We start from the raw sequence: 19,946 nt of genomic DNA on the forward strand, positions 1-19,946 counted from the left end.
TATTTGCATGTTTATTAGGTGCTACTAGTCACAAATAAAAAAGGGAAAAATTTGTACAGCATTTTATCTATTAGGAAGTGATTGGATCATGAAAATATAGCAGATCCACTTTATATTAGGTGTCTTTAACAAAAATGTACTAAAAGCATTTGATACAATGTACTTATGTGCATTCTGTATGTGTTGTTGAATTTTACTTACATTGAATGTACCTGCATTTAATTACAATAGTAGTTAGACTGGTAAACCTCACCCCTAACCCTAAACCTAAACTCACCACAAACCTTACCTAAAATCCTAACCCTCCTCCTAAACCTACCCATACAGTACCTCAACCTCAATAGCATCAAATGTGAATCTTGTGAGAATTTTGCAGAACAACATGTAGCGACACAATAAATACCACATATTTGATGTATTTTAATGTTGTTACATAGTAGTTAAAGACACCTAATAGTGATGTACTAACCCTTATATAAAATTAAGTCATTTTTTATTTGGGTTAACTATTCATCAAGGTCAAAACTTTTCTCTTTTTTTTCAGAATAGTGTGCACTGATGAATCGTGCACAGTAAGACCAGCCAACTTAATATTCACAATAATGCAGATGTAGCATACCTTGTTTGCAATACTGGTAATGAAGGCTTTTATGTTCAGATTTGTCAGGCAGATTTCCTGACATGGTGCATCAACACACTTCAAACATCTGTAGAAAACTGAGACATAAAAGAAAAAATATGTTTAAAACTCCAAATGCAATGCAAGCTATTTACAGTAAGACTAGACTCTCAAAGCAGATATATTTCAAGTTTTGCATTGTTGCCTCATTGGAACGGCACACTCCAGCCAATTACAAACACTCTACGGCACCCAGAGGAAATCAATCCTATGGTTTTTTGCCCAAGGAATTTTCTCCCAGCAACTACATCTCAAAGACGCCATATTGATGACACACCAGTTTTGAATGACAAATAGGATAATTTGGAGCCGCCCAATTAAATATTCATGCCCAATCAGAATGGATGTGGTGTGTTTGGCCCCTGGATGTGAATGGCGTGTGACAGGAGGCAGTCGACTGGGGCTGCTGGGAAAAAGAGGGGGGCTGATACTGTAGCTCACAGTCATTATTTCACATTTTACAAACACACAGCTGTTTAAAAATTCACCACACTAATGACTTCACATGATGTATCAGTAATTTGGAAGAGTGCTTTTTCCTTCACAATGAGCAGAGTAGAAGAGGGGTGTATAAGGAAAAAAACACAGCAAGCAAAGGGATGAAAGGAGATACGGAAACAGGAAAAAATATGCACTGTTTGTGCTGCGGGTGGGCGGTATTACCAATATCAAGGTAAAATTCATTTTATATAATGTTAACAGCATTATGGATGTGCAAAACTGTATATTTTTAAACCAACTAGTTGGTGAGTTGCCTGAACAAATGGTCAACTTAACGGTCTTAACCCTTGTGAGCCAATTTAAAAAAGTTACTCAGAGGTCCATGGAGGAAAAAAATGTCTGCGGCAAAAAAACTGCCATAAAAAGATGATATATTAATATTATTTTTCACTTTCACTGACTTCCAGCATCAGTCCTGATCATAACTACAAATATGTATTCATTTTCAGGATTTTAACCCTTTAAATGCCAGTTTGTTTACATAATGTCATTGTTGTTTTTTTTACACACACACACACACACATTTCTAAATACACACATATAAATACAAAATAGGAAAAAAGAATGTATTTGTTCCATAGGCAAAACATGAGAAAATTGCCGCTATCTGGTGGAAAACAAAAAATAATAATTTTTAAGCAAGTGCTCTGGAATGAAAGCTGATTTTATGATTTTATGCTTAAATGGCACTGGGATCAAATATTGCAGTTTTAATGGGTTTCAATGGGGACAATTTTGTCCTTAAGGTCCTGAGTTGAACTATTTTGTAAATGCAGTTTATTATAGGAACTGAGGATGAAATATCAAAATTCACCCCTAAATACACATATTTAGCTACATTTATGATAAATTATAAAAAATAAAAAAAAATGAAAAAGACAAAAATGTCCCGAAGGTCGCACAAGGGTCAAGGAAGCACAGTATAATTAGTATAATTATGGTAGGCTGGTTCAAAAATCCACAATCGGACATGTTTCTTAGGGGGTATATACACAAGACACATTCAACAGCTAGACAGGGCGTAACAGAATGGATCTTAATTCAGGCTTCTTTAAATTATTAAAGTTAGATTAATTTTAATCTGACATGTTTTTGTTTTTTAAAACTAGTATTATACAATAAATAGTTCTGCCTCTATATACAGATTAGATCAGCCACATTCAAAGCAGTTGTGAATTAGCTGTTATACACGCACTTGTGATTGCACATCAGTTGAATTCTATGTTAGTGCAATGTTGCGAGGCAACCGTAAACAACCAAATTCTGCTTTGGTAAAACAACTCGCTCTCACATGTAAATAGTACTGCGTATTAATAGCCATGCAATTACAGCCAGCCTGATCTCATGAAAAGCATGTGAATGTGGTGACACTTTTTCTTGTCTCCTCCTTACACGTACCGTGGCAGCACTGAGGTGAAATGTCCACTGTGTGTTGCTAAAATCAAATAAAATTTTCCCTTAAATGGATGAGGTTTTAAGGTTAATATACCATCAAGTTTTAAAATCAGCAAAACCTACCTCCCTACCCTAAACCTTTATTCAGCTAGGCTTCATAATCAACCGACTGGTCGGTTGCTAGGGAGGGTAGTCACACAGGTTACCTTCGTTGTAGTTGCATTGTGATGGTTCTTGCTCTCGGTGGGGTGCGTGGTGAATAGTGTGAGCCTCCACACACACTAAAGTCTCTGTGGTAACATGCTCCGCAAACCACGTGATAAGTTGCATGTGTACTACGCCACACTGACTGGGGCAAATAACTGCACTACGACGTGGAACTAGAGAGTTTAGGGAATTGGGCATGTCACATTGGGAGAAAAATAAACCTAACTGATGTCATAAAAAGTAAAGTGAGAGACCCATGTCATTTTGGGGTGCTTCTATGACACCGCTGACGTGTGAACTTGCATGCTCTTCAGGACCAAAAATTGAATCGTATAAATGTAGTTGTTAATGTAATATAAACATAAAAATGGCCGTACAGGACATTTGTGCTACCTGTGGGTGTATGCGTGCAAGTTGTGGGTGTATTGTATGTTAATTAAGTGTCGTGTAAAGAGCAATTTTCTATTTTTCTGAGAAATAGGCATTTGTGCTAAGCACTACTATTCTAAGTGCAGTCTAAACTAAGTTCCTTCAACTGCACTCTGGAGATTTCACCAGCAGGTGGTAATAAAGTTAATGCCCAAATTCTGAAAATACAGTGTAACGTCAAATTATGTTGTATCCGTTTTATGAAAGAAATATATATATATATATATATATATATATATATATATATATATATATATATATATATATATATATATATAATGAGATTTGTGTTAAAACACTGTTAATACTATCCATGACTTGTTGTGTGTCAGTAGATTAAAATGATTAATAATCCATTCTCTATAATGTAACAGAGCCTACATCCAAATCCTAATGAGAACCACATTTTCCATGTGTAAAAAAGGAGCATATAACTGTCATAAAAATATACAGAGATGCAGTTAATGTACAAAAGAATCACACTTGACCCAGCCCATTTGCGCTTTATATGTGCAATTTCACCAAATCAATGCACCTAGACTTAGCGCATGCTTGCATGAAAACAGCAAAACTTCCTGACCATGCCCATTGACTTTGAGTGCATGACTTATAGCATAGCTTTGTGCTTAGCGCTAGTACTCTTAAAATAGGGCCCTAGATGTCATAGGATAGCATTGTGTAAGGAAAAGGATGAAAAGTACGTATTTTCTGAACTGATAATGCGCAGTTTCACCAGTGATTGTGTGAAAGGGAAAAATCAATGTTGTTGTAGCACCTTTAGTGTTCATTTTACCATGAAACTGTAGTGATATGTACAATGAGCCCCATAATAATAATAATAATAATAATAAATGTAGGTGTAGTAATGGTTTGGACACTTTTGGACATTTAAGATGTGTCAATTTCATTTTAGTAGATGAACAAACAGTCAAACAAAGTGTCATCTGACATGTTCAAATGCTAAGAACTAGCTTCACTTGTCCAAATGCTTTTTGGTACCCCTGTATACCACAACATACTGTATGTAGCACAATCTCTACCAATTGACACATTTCAATGATAACACTGTATACAACTTCAAACTGCTCAGCCCTGTGGCACACACACGGCCACAAAAAACACACACATACAAGCACAACAAACACTCAAGCAACACCTGCACATTAAGGCGCACACAGCTGGACGCCCATAACAATCCCATCTCACAATTCTCTAAGCTCGGCGCAGACTACAGTGCACAAGGCTGCCATTAATACCACTTACTACGGTGACAGTGGGGTAATTACTGTACTGCAGCGGCCAGGTACTGACGCCACTGAGGACCACACAGAGCCGCCATCCCTTCTCTTATAAAACCAGGGTGACAGATCATAATGTTACATTAGTTTTGACCCGTTGTTCTTTATTTGATCATAGATTATCCTTAGCCTAAAGGATTAGGGATATTGCAGGGGTCTCTGCTTAGGAGAGGGTCTGGAGTGGGCTTTGACGGGGCTCAGATGAGCTTACACACATATACAGGCACTCGCCGGTGAGATGAAGGCTGATCTCTAAGGATGCTGGGCCTATCAGAAGTCTGATCTGCAAGGAGATGATTAATACAGAGAGGGGACACAGAGCAGCCTCGGGAGGACATAAAGCCATACTAACATAAATATATCCCCCTCTCTTTCTCTCCCTTTTCCTTTCTCTGCTCATTGTAAAGGAAAAGGCACTCTTACAAATCAGTGATACATCATCTGTTATGATCATGGCTGTGTGTATCTTTGAAAATATGCATGTAAAACATGAAACGGTGCAGTGGTTTATATTCAGCTTTATGTTCAACATATACAGTATATATATTTTTTGAATGTATTTAAGGGGGCATATAATGGAAAACTAGATTCTTTTGAAATGAAAGAGCAAAATGTGCTATGTAGAGACTATTTAATGCTAATGCTTCTGATAGGGTCATGTATAGAAGGGAAAAACAATGCTAAGTGTAAATAATAAAATGCATCTAACCATATATTCGTGCAAAAGTTAGGGAAGCAAAATAAATAGGCTTATTAATGTATAAAAGGTATTGCAAAACACTTTCCATATCCTCCCCATATGTTGTTGGCATCAAACTCTGTGCATGTCCAATCAAAATCTATGGTATTGGCACCAATTCACTTGCTAGAAGTTCGACATATTTGGCAAACAGCAACATGGACTGGACATCTCGAAAAACATAGGTAAAAATACAAACAATGTGCTGTGAATTATTGGCTAAAAAAATGTGGTAATGTATTGGGTTTCCACTTGAGGTTCAAGGTAAAATCTGGGTCCAGAAGCAATTGAGAACCATTTAAAAAGCAGCAAAAACAGGAATTTCTTAATAAATGTTCCTGGTCTAATTTTGGCAATACAGGTGATCATAAAGAATCATAAAGAGGTCCTACACCTATATAAACCTTAAATGTATGGTAGCAAATACAACCAATTTTATTGCAATGGCCAGTGAGAAAATATGGGTGGAAAATATAATATTAACAAGACTGGGAAATGTTTGGTGCAAGAAACTTTGACAAATGTTATAAAATATAAAATATTGTTAAGCTATAACTTTACGGGCCCTATATTAAGAGCTCTATATGCAATAAGTAATAAAAGCCAAAAGTCAAGTCAAAGGACATAGCCATGAAGTTTTGGTATTTTCGTGCAAGCAAGTCTAGGCGCAAATGGGTTATGCTAAATTTGGCTAAGAAGCAAAGCGCTTATGGGCTGGGTCAAGTGCAACTTGAAGGTTTTCTCCAGCACCGTCTTGCAATGCCAGGCATATTTATGTGACAGCGATGCGCTCTTTTTATTCACATTGGAAAATGTGGTTCTCATCAGGATTTGGATTTACGCTAGTTCATTTTATAGAGAATGTAAGTACTATTAATCGTTTTCATCTACAGACACAAATCATGGCTAGTATAAACAGTAATTGTATTGTTTTTTTTTTTTAAAGAATTAACTGAAAGGAAAATATCAATTTCAAAATAACGAAGCAGTCAAACAAATCATACCAAATCCAAACATTATACTCTCTCCACCTTCTTCAATCAGCCCCTTTGCAGTGACTTAAAAATCACTCTATGACAACAGGTGGAACAATACCAATATAAATGAGATCATAAATACAATTTAAATATAAACATAATAACTGAAAAATAAACCATGACATAAAGATAGTTTAACACAAACCTCATAAATATTAGTTTCATAAAACGGCTACAACATGGACATAATTTGATGTTCAACAATATTTTCAGAGTTTGGGTATGAATTTATAACAAACTGCTGGTGGAATCTCCAAACTGCAAATGTAGGAACTGAATTCGGATTTTGCGCTGAGACAAGACGTGCTTTTGAAATGTCTTAGCGCAATGACTTATTTCTAAGGAAAATAGCGAACTGCGCTTTGTCCCACTTCGTTAATATACAATACACCCAGTTTATGGGCATACACCCACAGATAGCACAAACACTCTCACCCATGCATCTGCGCTTCGCAATGGCAAGGAAATTGCACTTAGAATTGGCGCTCTCACGAAATTGACGACAGATCGAAATGTATAAACATATTCATAAATATGAGACCCAACAAAATTCTAAGGGTCAGTGAGATAAATTTTATAAATGAACTTCAGGGGAAGTACGGTTACGTTATAATTTTAACATAAAATCATGCGATTGAGACATGTGGCCAACAAAACAGATGTTTCTCAACAGGTTGAAACGTATAAACATATTCATAAAGATGAGACCCAACTGATCAAAATGAGAATCTGTGAGAAGGGCACCTCCAGTTGATTGCCGAGCTTTTTGTCTCTCTTTTCAAAAACTGTAGCTTGGGGGTGCAAAAAAAAAGAGGGTGAAAATGAGAGAAAGTGAGAATAAAATAACCTAGTCCCTCCTCTGACACACCAGGGCTCTGCGCTATGGCTGAGGACAGCAATACCATTGTCTTTTTTCTCCTCCCAAGGTAACATTAAAGACACGGCACATCCAGACACATTTTAGACCCTCATCTGTCTCCCCTGGCCAGCAGCCCAAGTGCTTAGCAAATGTCAACAGAAAATAATGCACACACAAAGGCAATCTTATTTGTTCAAGAATTGCTCTAGGTCACAGCAATTCAACTGGGCTTTGAGAGAGGCATTCAGGAAAAGTGTGCCTAGCAGTGCAGTGCATTAGATACAGTGTTCAGGCTTTTCTGGGCTGTAACGCAATCAAATGCATACACAATATTTCGCTTTCTTTCCTTTCCATTTTTTATTACCCTTTCAAAAAAAATAATCCAGCGATTTAAAATGAAAGGAGCTGTTGATTAGCAGACCACTGGCAAGCTGATTTATTTCCCCCCATTCTCGCTCTCTCTCCTCCCAACCTTATCAATTTACTTGACTAATAATCTAGCGTTTTAATGTTTTTCCATGATTAGTGCATTTGGGCTCTAGCAAGCACAGGTAGCTAATCTCCTAATTCATTGTTTTTATTAAATCTGAACTAAAATGAGCTCACAATGGAAAAAGTACAATTCAATAAAAGCCAGGCCTCCCAGGATTTGCAATTTTAATGATTGTTTACTTTTATGAATAAGCTGTCGCACAAATTTAATTCTTTACCTTTGGGGGGGGGGGGGGACTAATCATTTTGCTCATATTTTGGGTTGTGGGTAACTATCTTCTTTTAATCAGGGACTGTTTCTAAAATCTGGATAAGGACTCAAAGAAACCCAGCTGAGTACTGTGAATTCGGGGGGGTGTACCCCTCCCCTCCTTAAAAAACACTGGCCCCACCACTGGCCCCCACTCACCATGGTCATTATGAGTTTATATTTAACTCAGAATAATATTCTATATATAATCAGAATAATGTCTATATATATCAGACATATTCAACAGCAAGAAGCAGCATTTGTTTATTTAGAATTGTCCTCTTAAACTCCATCCCCAATTTTCTCGAGTATGCACATTATAGCGCCACCAAGATGAGTGCTGTGAACTTGACAATGATAAAACCACCAAGTAAGCATTTATACAACAGTTTTCACCAAACGCTTTACCTTGTAAAAGAGATTTTCCCCAAGTGAACCAAAAGTCACCATACGCACTGTAAAGATGAAGTTGGATCTGAGATAAAGTTGTCGTCCTTAAACAAACATATCTAGTTTCATTTTGAAAATAATTAGCTTTCCTACTTTTTTGTTTCCCATTCATTCAAGATTGGTTCCTTGTGGAAGGTGTATAGCTGTTTTATCATAATTTTGTATAATACAAATTTTCCTCGACGGTGAAACAGAGCATCTGAAATGTCATATGGTTTACAGTGAAAATGTGCGTACAGATCATTTAATGCACAGATTTGGTATAAATATATTAAGACCAGAATTACATTCATGGGAAACAAACTACATCTACTGCTTGTTGATGATTTAAGATGCGTGCTGTTGCCAGTCAATGTGAACGTTACCAATCATGCTAAAGGACACGCTATAGTAATCTAATATTATGCTATTGCCTCTTTAGGAAGAGAGTGAGTTTCAATCATCATCATCATCATCAACAACAACATCATGACCATTAGCCTATTATTATTAATTTAGCAAGTTTCCCCAACTAGCAATTTTTGGTTTCCAGAACAATCCCAGAACAGAGCTTTAAGGTATGTTTTTGGATTTCCAGAAAAAACGTTCGTTTTAGGTTGTGCACAATGGTTACATTACGTTCCCTTAACCTCTTACTTTCTAGAGCCTTTCTGCATCTGTGCTGCAACCTCAATAAACAGACAAGCCATCTATAAATTCACTATTTATTATAATGAATTATAGTTATTATATAATCATTAAAATCAGCCACAACACATTTTGAAAGACTTATGCATCCTTTCGGCAACCCTTCTGTGGTTCGACACAGAAAACTGTGCCTTGTTATTCAGTTCCCTAAAAACGTCCTCAGCACCATTAATATTCAGATATTAAAGACAATTATTACAAATAGCCAATGACTCAAACAAAATCAAGGGTTTTTAAAATCAGAAATGTATTGACAGACATTAAAAAAAATTATAAACTTTCAAATAAACCATTTAATTACCCTTAACCAGGCTAACGTTAATATCTTACCGCACAGTTTAGTGAAAACATCTCTGTTTCTCTTCATTTGTAGCCAATATGTCAGTCAGTGAGTCTGTCTCCAAATAACCTAAAAATAATCATTAGAAAACTTTATGTATGATATTTTATGGTAGTCCCGCAAAAACATCCCTGCAACGTTCTTGGTAGGTTCGATTATAGACCATTTCAAGGACTGTTCATTGGTGACATTATTGGTCATTATTCCATGAACATTTCCTGCTTGTCAAAACAGAGACTATTTAGCACAGATGGGCCACTTCTATTAAAATGAATGGGAGAAATTGGACCACCCAAGGGCAGCCAAAGTTCAGCCCGCCTTACAGATAAAATAGCCAATCACCTTTTAGATACAGAAATCGCCTGTCAATCAACTCGAGAACATGCATGGCATTAGCTACACAAGACAGTATAATTGCATTTATAGCATAATCTGAGGTAAAGAAAGACATGCCCTTCCCGTGGATCGTCATTGCCCCACCTCACGTGATCCCAATGAAGAGCCTCATCACTGCTGCCTTTAAACACAGAGTGCGCCTCTTCTTGGGAGATTGGTCTCTATCTGCTGGCATCTTTACAGATCCAGGAACAGAGCGAGGGAGGTCCAGTGCGAGTTAGATGCGTCACCGGACCCACACCCCAGAACGAGTTGGAGGACGCATTGCGGCCGCTGGGCCAGGATGCCGGGCCGCTATTCCCCCTAAAATGCAGAGGCCCAGGGAAGCTGGACTGCTAAAGTGAAGCCGCACAGTGTTGTCAGATGTCTGATATGTTCTTTTATCATAATCTTGACCAACCGTTTTGAAGATTTCGGTCTTTCCCCATTCAAGAATATAGGACCTGCACTTTCATGCCACTAGTTTACAAAGAAAAATAACTGCCAAAACTGCGCAAGAACATTAAAAAACAGCCGCAGAGTGGACTGACTTATCTTGACAAAGAGACTTAGTTGAAAGTAACTGGAAATACTTCTGGAACGTTCTAATTCCTTTTTGTTTACATTCTTGAAATGGTCTATAATTACACAATTAAAACCTAAAAATAACCATAAAAGAACATTCTGCATAAGCGCTTTTATGGTTGCCACAGAAAAATCAACCTGCAATGTTCTGGAAACTTTGGTTTTAAAAACATATCCTAAAAAGAATTGGTTCCCAAAAATTAACAAAACGGAGCCATATGCTAATCTTGGGGAATGTTCTGTGTTTGCTGAATCCTTGTCACAGACTATTCACATTTGGCTTGTACACTGTGTTTTGTAAAACACCATTTTATTCTCTGTAAAGCTGCTCTTTGTTTGTGAAGATTAAGCCTATTACACAAATAAAATATTGAATAAACAATTGTTGAATTTTAATCATATTAACTGCTAAATTAAGTTGACTATAAGTTATGACTTTGGACTTTACTGGGAAGAAAATATAGAAATTGGACTTCTTACAATGTTAATTGAATAACACTGTCCTATTTGAACTTGTATAATTAGGCCTAATCTCTCACACACACACACACACACACACACACACACACACACACACACACACACACACACACACACACACACTGGTGCGGCTATCCTTATGAGGACTCTCCATAGATATAATGATTTTTATTCTGTATGAACTATAGATTCTATCCCCTAACCCTCACAGGCAACTTTATGCATTTTACATTTTCAAAAAAACATTGTTTGGTATGTTTTATAAGCCATTTGAATTATGGGGACACTAGAAATGTCCTCATAAACCACATGTATAGCATAATACCCTTGTAATTACCAGATTGTAACCTAAAAAAAATTTCCTCGTAAACCACCTGCACACAAAATTTGGTGTACCAGCCTAAAATAGTTACTATTCCCCACCCCATATAGTGGTAAACCTTGGGGTATTAGCAGAGGACTCCCTGGGCTTTTGAGCTTTTGAGAGATGTTTGAAAGTTTGGGCATGACAGTTTTAGACCCTACAATATGAATAAAATATTCTTTTTTTAAATTGGCAATATTTGTCATATGTATTTTATGCACCAAACACTATATTGACATTTAAAAAAATAAATAAAAATGCTGGGTCTCAGGAACTTATGGTAAAATGACATCATAATAGCTTGTAATGTAAAATAATGAGATCTTTATAATGACAGAGTATGCTGCGTATGTGAAAATACACAGAAATATTAGTTCATACTTTAAATATATCTTTAAAAATGTATATGCCAGAATTTTCAAAGCTCTATTTTTTATGGTGAGCATGAATGGAATGGCGATTGAGAGCTATATCTCAAAAGCCTGTTCATATCATATTTGACACGTGGATTTCAAAGGGTGGATTTTATGGATTTTCAATTCAATAAATTTCAACATTTTAGCCAAGCACAAACTGCTTATATTCAGCAAATACTCATTTTAAAATATCAATAACAATGTTATCATTACTGTCACTTTTACTTTATTAACATGCTGACATTTATCCAACATAAGGGGTCACTTTTCGTGCAAGTCAGCAGCCATTTTAAATAGAGCGATATAAACATTGAAACCACTTTTTTTTGGACAAATAACCACTAGATGGTGCCTTAAACATGTGAAACTTACATACCATAGGTTTTTTAGCTCATCAGTTTGAACAGAGAGTGAAACATGAGCCATCAAACGTTGTGTAACATATTTGATACACACAGCTTTATAGGGTGTTGTGTTTGAACATTATTCAAACACAACAGTTTTCAGTTACCAATTTCATTGTAAAAATTCACTATACGTAGTCAGCCTTGATTCCTGTAATCCATGAGTGAAAGTGTCCAACAACAGGGCAGTTACTGAGATTAAGCAAGTACTATTTGGCTGGTCATGTGATCCTAACATGGCTGCCCCCATGAGGCGACCCTCTCCATGTAGATTTGAAAGGCTTTTATAAGGTTACTGATATTACTGCAGTCTTCATCTCATGTGAGTGCTCATAATTTTAAGCATACGTTTCAAAATTACTATTCATTTCTTTAGTAGTAAAACTTTTTAATGAGGAAAAAATTACAGACTGCACCTTTAAGAAGTTTAAGAGATTGTTTTAATTGATGTAACTCCTTTTACTCTGCTATTTTCTTTCCGTTTGTGTTCACTAGATCCTTGTCCCGATTTTCTTTTTATCCATCAACGTGAATAGCTAGATAGAGAATAAGCAGTCTTGTGATTCACGTCAAATTAAATTGCGCAATGTGGATGATGCCTCAAGCAGCAGTACAACACATGGATGGCCGCATCTTAAAGGGCTTTTCGAAATGAAGACGATGAAGAGCAGATGTGTGATCATGTCATGTCAGCTTTGTTTGTCCAAGCCAGTCGAGATTTCAGCTTTCAAGAAATCTACCTCTAATTTGAAATATAATGAGGTAAAGATTATGAGTATGTATAATGCAGCCTGTAAATTAGCCATCACTGATATTATTGAGCTGCTGTGTGAGATGGCAGTGTGATCTGTATAATGGTACTGCAATGTAATTTGCGTTAGCTTGCTATCTCTGCCTATATCAGCACATTAGGTGAGGTTAACCGCTTCATATGTAGCCTCACATATTCATTTGTGAAAATTAAATAAGTGCCCAACAGGGGAGTGTCACATATATGTGTTTTTGGAATGATTTCACTTCACAAACTTCACAAAAACAGCTTTAACCAGCCTAAATTGGTTAGTTGGTCTGCCAGACTTGGGCACTTATAAGCTGTTCAGGTTAGGAGATCATCTAGACCTAATGAATGCCAGCTTCACCAGGCTGTAAGACCAGCTAAACCAGTTTTAGCCTGCCAAGACCACCTTAGGCTGGTTTAAGCATCTGTGCTGAATTGTGTTCTAGTGCTGTTCTACAGTGTTAACTCTAATCTTTGGTACAGACTGGACTAAACACATGCGTATACGGTGCTCAATCGGTCTGTCTGATAGACGCAGCTGTGTCAGTCTGCTCAGGCATCTGGATGCAGGTTTAATGATGTCAGCAGTACAGCTCGAATGGGGACAGGTGGAGAGAGAGCACCAGGTGAAGTGAGATTACTCTGTGCACTGAGGGTTAGGACAGTGACCGTCAGACCTGTCAAAACCACCCATTCTAGGTCTGCCTGGGATCAAGGGGATATCAGGGGGATATACAGCTGCAAACACAGCACACTGAGAAATGAAGAGAGAGGGATCTGCACTGTTCTCTCTCTGTGTGTGTGTGTGTGTGTGTGTGTGTGTGTGTGTGTGTGTGTGTGTGTGTGTAGTGTGTGTGTGTGTGTGTGTGTGTGTGTGTGTGTGTGTGTGTGCTAGTATTGTGTGGATGCACAGATCCAAGCTTGAAGGATCATATGCATTTGATTGACATATCACTCAAAGCTGTCATTTTCAGTGAAAGGGGTCGACCACATTCTAGACGTGACATTCCTAATCCAATTGAAGCTAATCTAACTATAAAAAAATCCACTCAGATGAAAATAACACAAAACCTGTCAGAGTCTGGTTGCAGGCAATCTTAGTTTTCAGTATATGCACTCTCTGCTGTCTGTGATGTCATATACAGTATATATCTACAGGGATTTTCACACACAACAGTCTCTGGAATTTACTCCAAATCAGGCCAAAAACAAAAATCACCCAGTAAGGGGCAATTTTGTGGATGGAAATGCATTGCAAGGAGTGGTGGTGGTGTAGTGGTCTAAGCACATAACTGGTAATCTGGTAATCAGAAGGACGCTGGTTCGATCCCCACAGCAACCACCATTGTGTCCTTCTGTAAGGCACTTAACTCCAGGTTGCTCCGGGGGGATTGTCCCTGTAATAAGGGCTCTGTAAGTCGCATTGGATAAAAGCGTCTGCCAAATGCATAAATGTAAATAAATGCATTGTTGATGAGAGAGGTCAGAGAACAGATCGGTGACAAAATCTATGGTAACTCAGATAACCACTCTGTACAATTGTGTTGAGAAGAAAATCATCTAAGAATGCTATTCTGAGATGCGGGTTGGAGCTGTTCTGTTGTCACGAGGATGACCTACATAATATTAGGCAGGTGGTTTTAATGTTGTGGTTGATCGGTGTATATACTCTCTGTAGAGAACATGCCATTATTTTAATTCAATTTCATGTTACTTCTATTAAAAATTTTATTAATTAAAAGAGTCTTCACTAGAATTAGATTTTGCTGCGGTTTCGAAATTCATATTGAGAATCGTGAAATTTCACTAGTATTGGTTTTGTGATGTTTTTTCGATTGTTCTGTTTGATTTTAGTTTGTGAATTTCAAGGAACAAACAAAGTCAATATATGCATGATTAGGTTGTGTATGGTACTGCATTTCTTTCCAAGAACAGTATAGCCAATGTTTTTTTTTCATGGCATTTGTGTGGGAATATAGTTTGAAATGGCATTTAGTTTTAGACATTAATCTTAATGGCGGTACATCAATCTGTTGTGCGCAGTGGTGCTTCAGTAGCAGTCCAGGGTTCCAACTCTCTTCCAGGACTTTCTCAGGACATTTTATGTGCCCAACGGCTGTAATATATAAGGAAAAACACACTAGATATCATGATGTATATTGTGGTTATTGGATGGTAATCCTTTTTTTTCTATGTTGTAACAAAAACAAATAATAATTTGCACTATATTAATACCTAAACTATTTTGTCGAAGCAAAGCAGATATGACTGCAGATGAGCAGAGAATGTGACAGGGCTTCATATTTTTCTAATTTTCCATGACATTTCCATGACTGAAAATGCATGACAGCTTTGCAAAATTCCAGGTTTTCCAGTATGTGTAAAATCCCTAGCAGTCTCTATGAGAATTAACAACTGAACTATAATATAAACTCAAAATATATAGAGAAGATTTTAAATATTAAAATTGTTAAGTATTAAGACAACAATCTTTTGTTAAATACATCCGTTTTGATTAGCAAACATGAACAGACTGCAATATATTTCCGTTTCCTCTTCCCAAAGTGCATTTGACATCATAAACAGCGGAGAGTGCATGTCTCCAGCCAGACCCTTCTAAACTGTATACACAATTTTGTTTGTGTAACCATCTGCCAAAAACCCCCTTTTGGTGTATTAAAAGTTTAACAAAATCAAATGCGTGGCTACCATGGCAACCCATACATCAGGAAAATGTAGGATCTGTCAAAGTGGACAAGTGAGGTTAAACATACATGCCCACTGCACACAGTCCACACAGATTCACCTGTCAACTTAATTGCTTTGACACTCGTGTTTTTAAGCAATTAAAGCAGATTGTGAAAGGGTCCAGTGAGAGCTGGCCTTTGCTCCACCACTACACAAACTATAGTTTGTATTTATTAAAAATGACAAGCTATCTGACAACATGCAAATCACTGTGTATATACAGTATACTATATACAGTAGTTGCTATGTTAATAACATCGTGGTCAATGCATTCTTTGTTTGCAGTGATACATCGCTACATTTTACAGATACAGTATAGGCTATTTTTAAATCTATCCTTTACTCATCCTTATGTCAAACACAATAGGAGATATTAGGCAGAATGTTAGCCTCAGTCACCATTCCTTTTCATTGTATGAAAAAATTATGTAATGAAAGTGAATGGTGACTGAGGCTAACATTCTGCCTTTGTTAAAAAATCATGAAAAAAAGGTGCTGTAAGCGATTTTAGTCAATCTGGAACTTCCACCAAAAAAGTAATTGAATTAGCCACGCCCCGCTGACATCTTTTACCTTGCTGTTAATGAGCCAAGGGTTGTTAATAGGGCTGTCAACAGGGCTGAGAAACTAAATTTGAATTTTTCATATTTCTGACATTGTCTCTTACATCCACAAGAGAGTGCAAGAAATCAATATAAACCAATCAGCAGTGTGTAATAGCTATGGTTCACTGCAAAAAACAGATCTGACTGTTAACAAAAGTGAGTAAAATTATAAAACAAAGATTTAGCCAGTTCATATTCTCACATCTTAAGTAAAAAAAAAAAAGTAAAACAAGAGAAGAAACACTTCAATAGATGGTTCTATGTTAACTTGCTCATAAGAGCAAGCCGAGGCATAGTCAAGACAATACCGGCAAAGACCCCCACCTAAGGGGCCGTCCACTCCGAAAACCTCTGTCTTTTTCTATGTAATTGTAACGGTAGGCAGCTGGTACGTGCTGTGCAGTGTGTAAAACCTCACTCCCTGGCCTAAAGAGGTACACTAGTGACTGATACTAAGGGTTGTAGCCTTTAGACTCCTTGTTAACGCGCCACCTCCCGTGCCAGCTGATGTCATGTTGAATCCAGCTCGGAGCAGATTGAGCAGGACCGGTTACAGTGGTGCCGTGACCCGGATGGGAGTGAGGTTTAAGGGTGGTGCGTGTAATGGTAGCCAGCTGGTACATGCTGTGCAGTGTGTAAAACCTCACTCGCCTGGCATCAAGAGGTGCACTAGCGACTGAAGCCTTTAGTCTCCACGTTAGCGCGCCCACATACCATGCCGGAGACACCGGTTCGAATCCCAGTCGGAGCGGGACTAGTTACATAAGCTTGCACTAGACGGGCGTCTTTGACTGTTCCGCCATGAATCGCTATTTTGTCAGCGTCTTGTAAAGGAGCAATGCATTTTTTTAAACACTGTGTCAATTTAAAAGTAAATTCAGCCTTAAAAGGCATCTCGAAACGGCTACATTCTGTTGTATTTGTTGCTGTGTCCGTTTTAGCGCAAAAATGCAATCAGTCTGTCAGTGATCATCAGTGATTGACACAAATCAAAATTAGAATGCTAATTGTAGCATTCAAATGTGCATTTTTATCTTAAATTCGACAAATATTCCAATTTAGAATTTTTATTTTAACAGCCTGAGCTGTTACAGAGACAGGTGTGATATTGCATGGCACCTATTTCTGTGATATCTGACAGGTAATAGGGATGATTTCTACATTTCATCCCATAAAAAAAAAAAAAAAATCACATACAGCACCCTAAAGTCTGATTGCTAAGAAAAGTTACAGTACATCTCCTTAACAAGACACTCAATTTGAGGATTCACTCATGTAGCACAAATGGTAGAATAATAATAGGTATAAGCAACAGCTTGATTTAGCAGGCATCTCTAATTAACTGAGTTTTTTACTATAAGCTACTCAAAAAAATAAAAAGAGAATTTACAAAGGTCCTGATGTCATTTCGAAGGTGAATTTGCAGCCGTGAACCCAATGCTCGAGGGGGTTGAATATATTACTGCTTTATTCCACAATGGTGCACTGACAAAGGTCATGCAAAGTCCTCCCAAGGTCTGGGCCATTTGAAATCCAATTGAAATTCATATATCTATTGGATGTGTGTGGAGATGCTTTAAGGGCAATGTTTACCCCGAGACAAGTTCATCACTCTCTCTGGAGTGACAGAAGGGTTAATGACGCCCGGCGCGCAGCCCGGTGGACAATCAGAGCAAATCAGCATGCAGACGGATGACTACCGTTACATCCCTGTGAGTCATAAGCTAGCATTTAGGGAACGGGTGGCATCCCTCAGCTCCATGACAGTGTGGACGCGGCTTCGCAGACGGATCAGACACCGGAGAGATGGAGCGAGCACTTTGAATAATAAGGAGCGCTGTGGGGAGCGAGGCAGCGGGCATGACTAAGCATGCATTAGCTACTCCACGAACGCTGCAACTGGACACCGTACCCCTGACCTTCACGGTGACCTCAGATACCACCTCCGCAGCTGGGTATGAGATGCATCTGGGCTGTCCCCCCTCGCCTCACCCGGAATTATTTAAGAATTATTTTCTTAAATAATTGGAGCTAGTAGTAGATATCTCTTATTTCTGAAAGCATCTCTGATGTGTGTGATGCATTCATAGAGTTTACCACTATGACAGAGTGGTCGCCAGTATGTCACAGTGATCTTTGATAGTGACAACAGATCTACAAATGTGTACTTTTAACATTTGTTTCAAAAAGCACACAACACAGTACTCGGCTCATTTTGAGTCAGACATAAAAAACTGTGTTTCCGTGAATGCGTAATCAGAGTAGATTCAGTGAGGAAGTGAAATGTCTGACCAATTGAGTCAATGATTCAGACCGATGACTCCAGTGTTCAATTTACCAATGGGTTTTACTGATTCATTAAAAATGAATTCATCCATGATTTGGACAGCACGTTGTGCCGTAGGTCCATTGTTATGTGTAGTCAGCAATGGCAATGCAATAGACAGCTGTGTGATTATTTATTGCCAATATACTGACAGTATTATTAATATTATTTATTAATTTCCATACTTCTGGAATAGACTTTGGAGTGCTGCTTGCAGAAAGGACCTCATTGCATAGAAAGCTAATGGGCAGAACAGAAGCTGCTCTTTGGCTGGGTTTCTACCAATACCATATACAAAAAATAATCAAAGGCACTTCTTCTGGTGTAAAAATTATTACTTTATTTTAATTGGCTCATCACATTGACATTAAGAAAGTAAAAAATCAGCTGCACACTGATGCATTTCACGTGCAGCTACTGATTTTTAACGTTCTCAAGAAACACTGGTTTTTGGTTCTTAAGAGAAGCACACTGCAAAGTAAAGCCATCTTGACAGTAAAATGAAATTGGTGAACAAGTGGACTTTTGGAGCCAACTGCAAGCTTACTGAACCAGAAAAGCTTCAGCGAAGAGTCCAAACTAAACTGCATGCTGCCAGAGATTCGGCGCCCTAAACTTGGATCATAATTTTCCCCATCAAAAGAAAATTGAGCGCACCAGGTGTGCCATACCAGAGAAACGGTTAAGCTACCTTATATTGCTTCCTTTAGTTTGGACAGCATAAGAAGAGGTTCTGCCAGTTTTCTATTCCTATCAGCCGATTAATGATGTGATTGCCTAAATTTATTCTCAGGCACTTGTTTTTGGGCAAAAGGTTTATGGATATTCATTGTGAAGGTCTGTGGAGTGATTTGTGCAGCATGAAATTGGTGAAGTGTAGCTAACCTTGTTAACTTCCGCAATTAAAGTCATGTCGCAGACTCATTTCCCTGTGATTATACACCAAACACCCTGGAACAGACGTAATTGAGGGAAGGAACCCGTTCAATCTTCACCAGTCTGAGCCGAATGCACACCTCTGCCACCCTGGCAGCTTTCTACAGGGTCAGTTATAAGCTCTTTTCAGATTTGCATTTCTATTCATATTCTCTTTTATCACATTTTTGTCTTGTTAATTAGCAATCAAAAATGGGATTTTCTTTGGCGGTCTGCGGTGGGCAGCAAATGGTGAACAGCGTGACATCAGATAAATCCCCTGAGACAAAACCACATTTCAATTTGATTTCACCAGCAAATCTTCTTTGAAAACCTCATATGAACTCTCACAAGCAAGCAACACTGTGAGATTGTCAATACTGACAAACACATATGTATTTTCATGTTGGATCTGGCAGAGCAAATCTAAAATGTTTAGACTAATTCTGTCAGAGCTTCATTTTCTTTTCTTTTCTTATTCTGAGGATGACAATTTAGAGCCTTACCCCAAAAGACACCCAATTCATTCATAATTAACATTGTTACTGTGGACCTGCTGAAAAAGTTCAAGTCCATGGATACATAAG

General features: G+C 37.8%; 1 long non-coding RNA gene across 1 annotated transcript in view; it reads right to left on the bottom strand.

Moving 5' to 3' along the window:
* Positions 1-19,946, bottom strand: part of LOC127634155 (uncharacterized) — an 89,221-nt gene that overhangs the window by 20,856 nt on the left and 48,419 nt on the right. The window contains exon 4 of the long non-coding RNA XR_007969325.1: positions 620-717. This is a non-coding gene — a long non-coding RNA (uncharacterized LOC127634155). The remainder of the gene's footprint in view (positions 1-619; positions 718-19,946) is intronic.

The sequence above is a fragment of the Xyrauchen texanus genome, chromosome 41 (assembly GCF_025860055.1).
Source record: "Xyrauchen texanus isolate HMW12.3.18 chromosome 41, RBS_HiC_50CHRs, whole genome shotgun sequence".
Lineage (NCBI taxonomy): Eukaryota > Metazoa > Chordata > Actinopteri > Cypriniformes > Catostomidae > Xyrauchen > Xyrauchen texanus.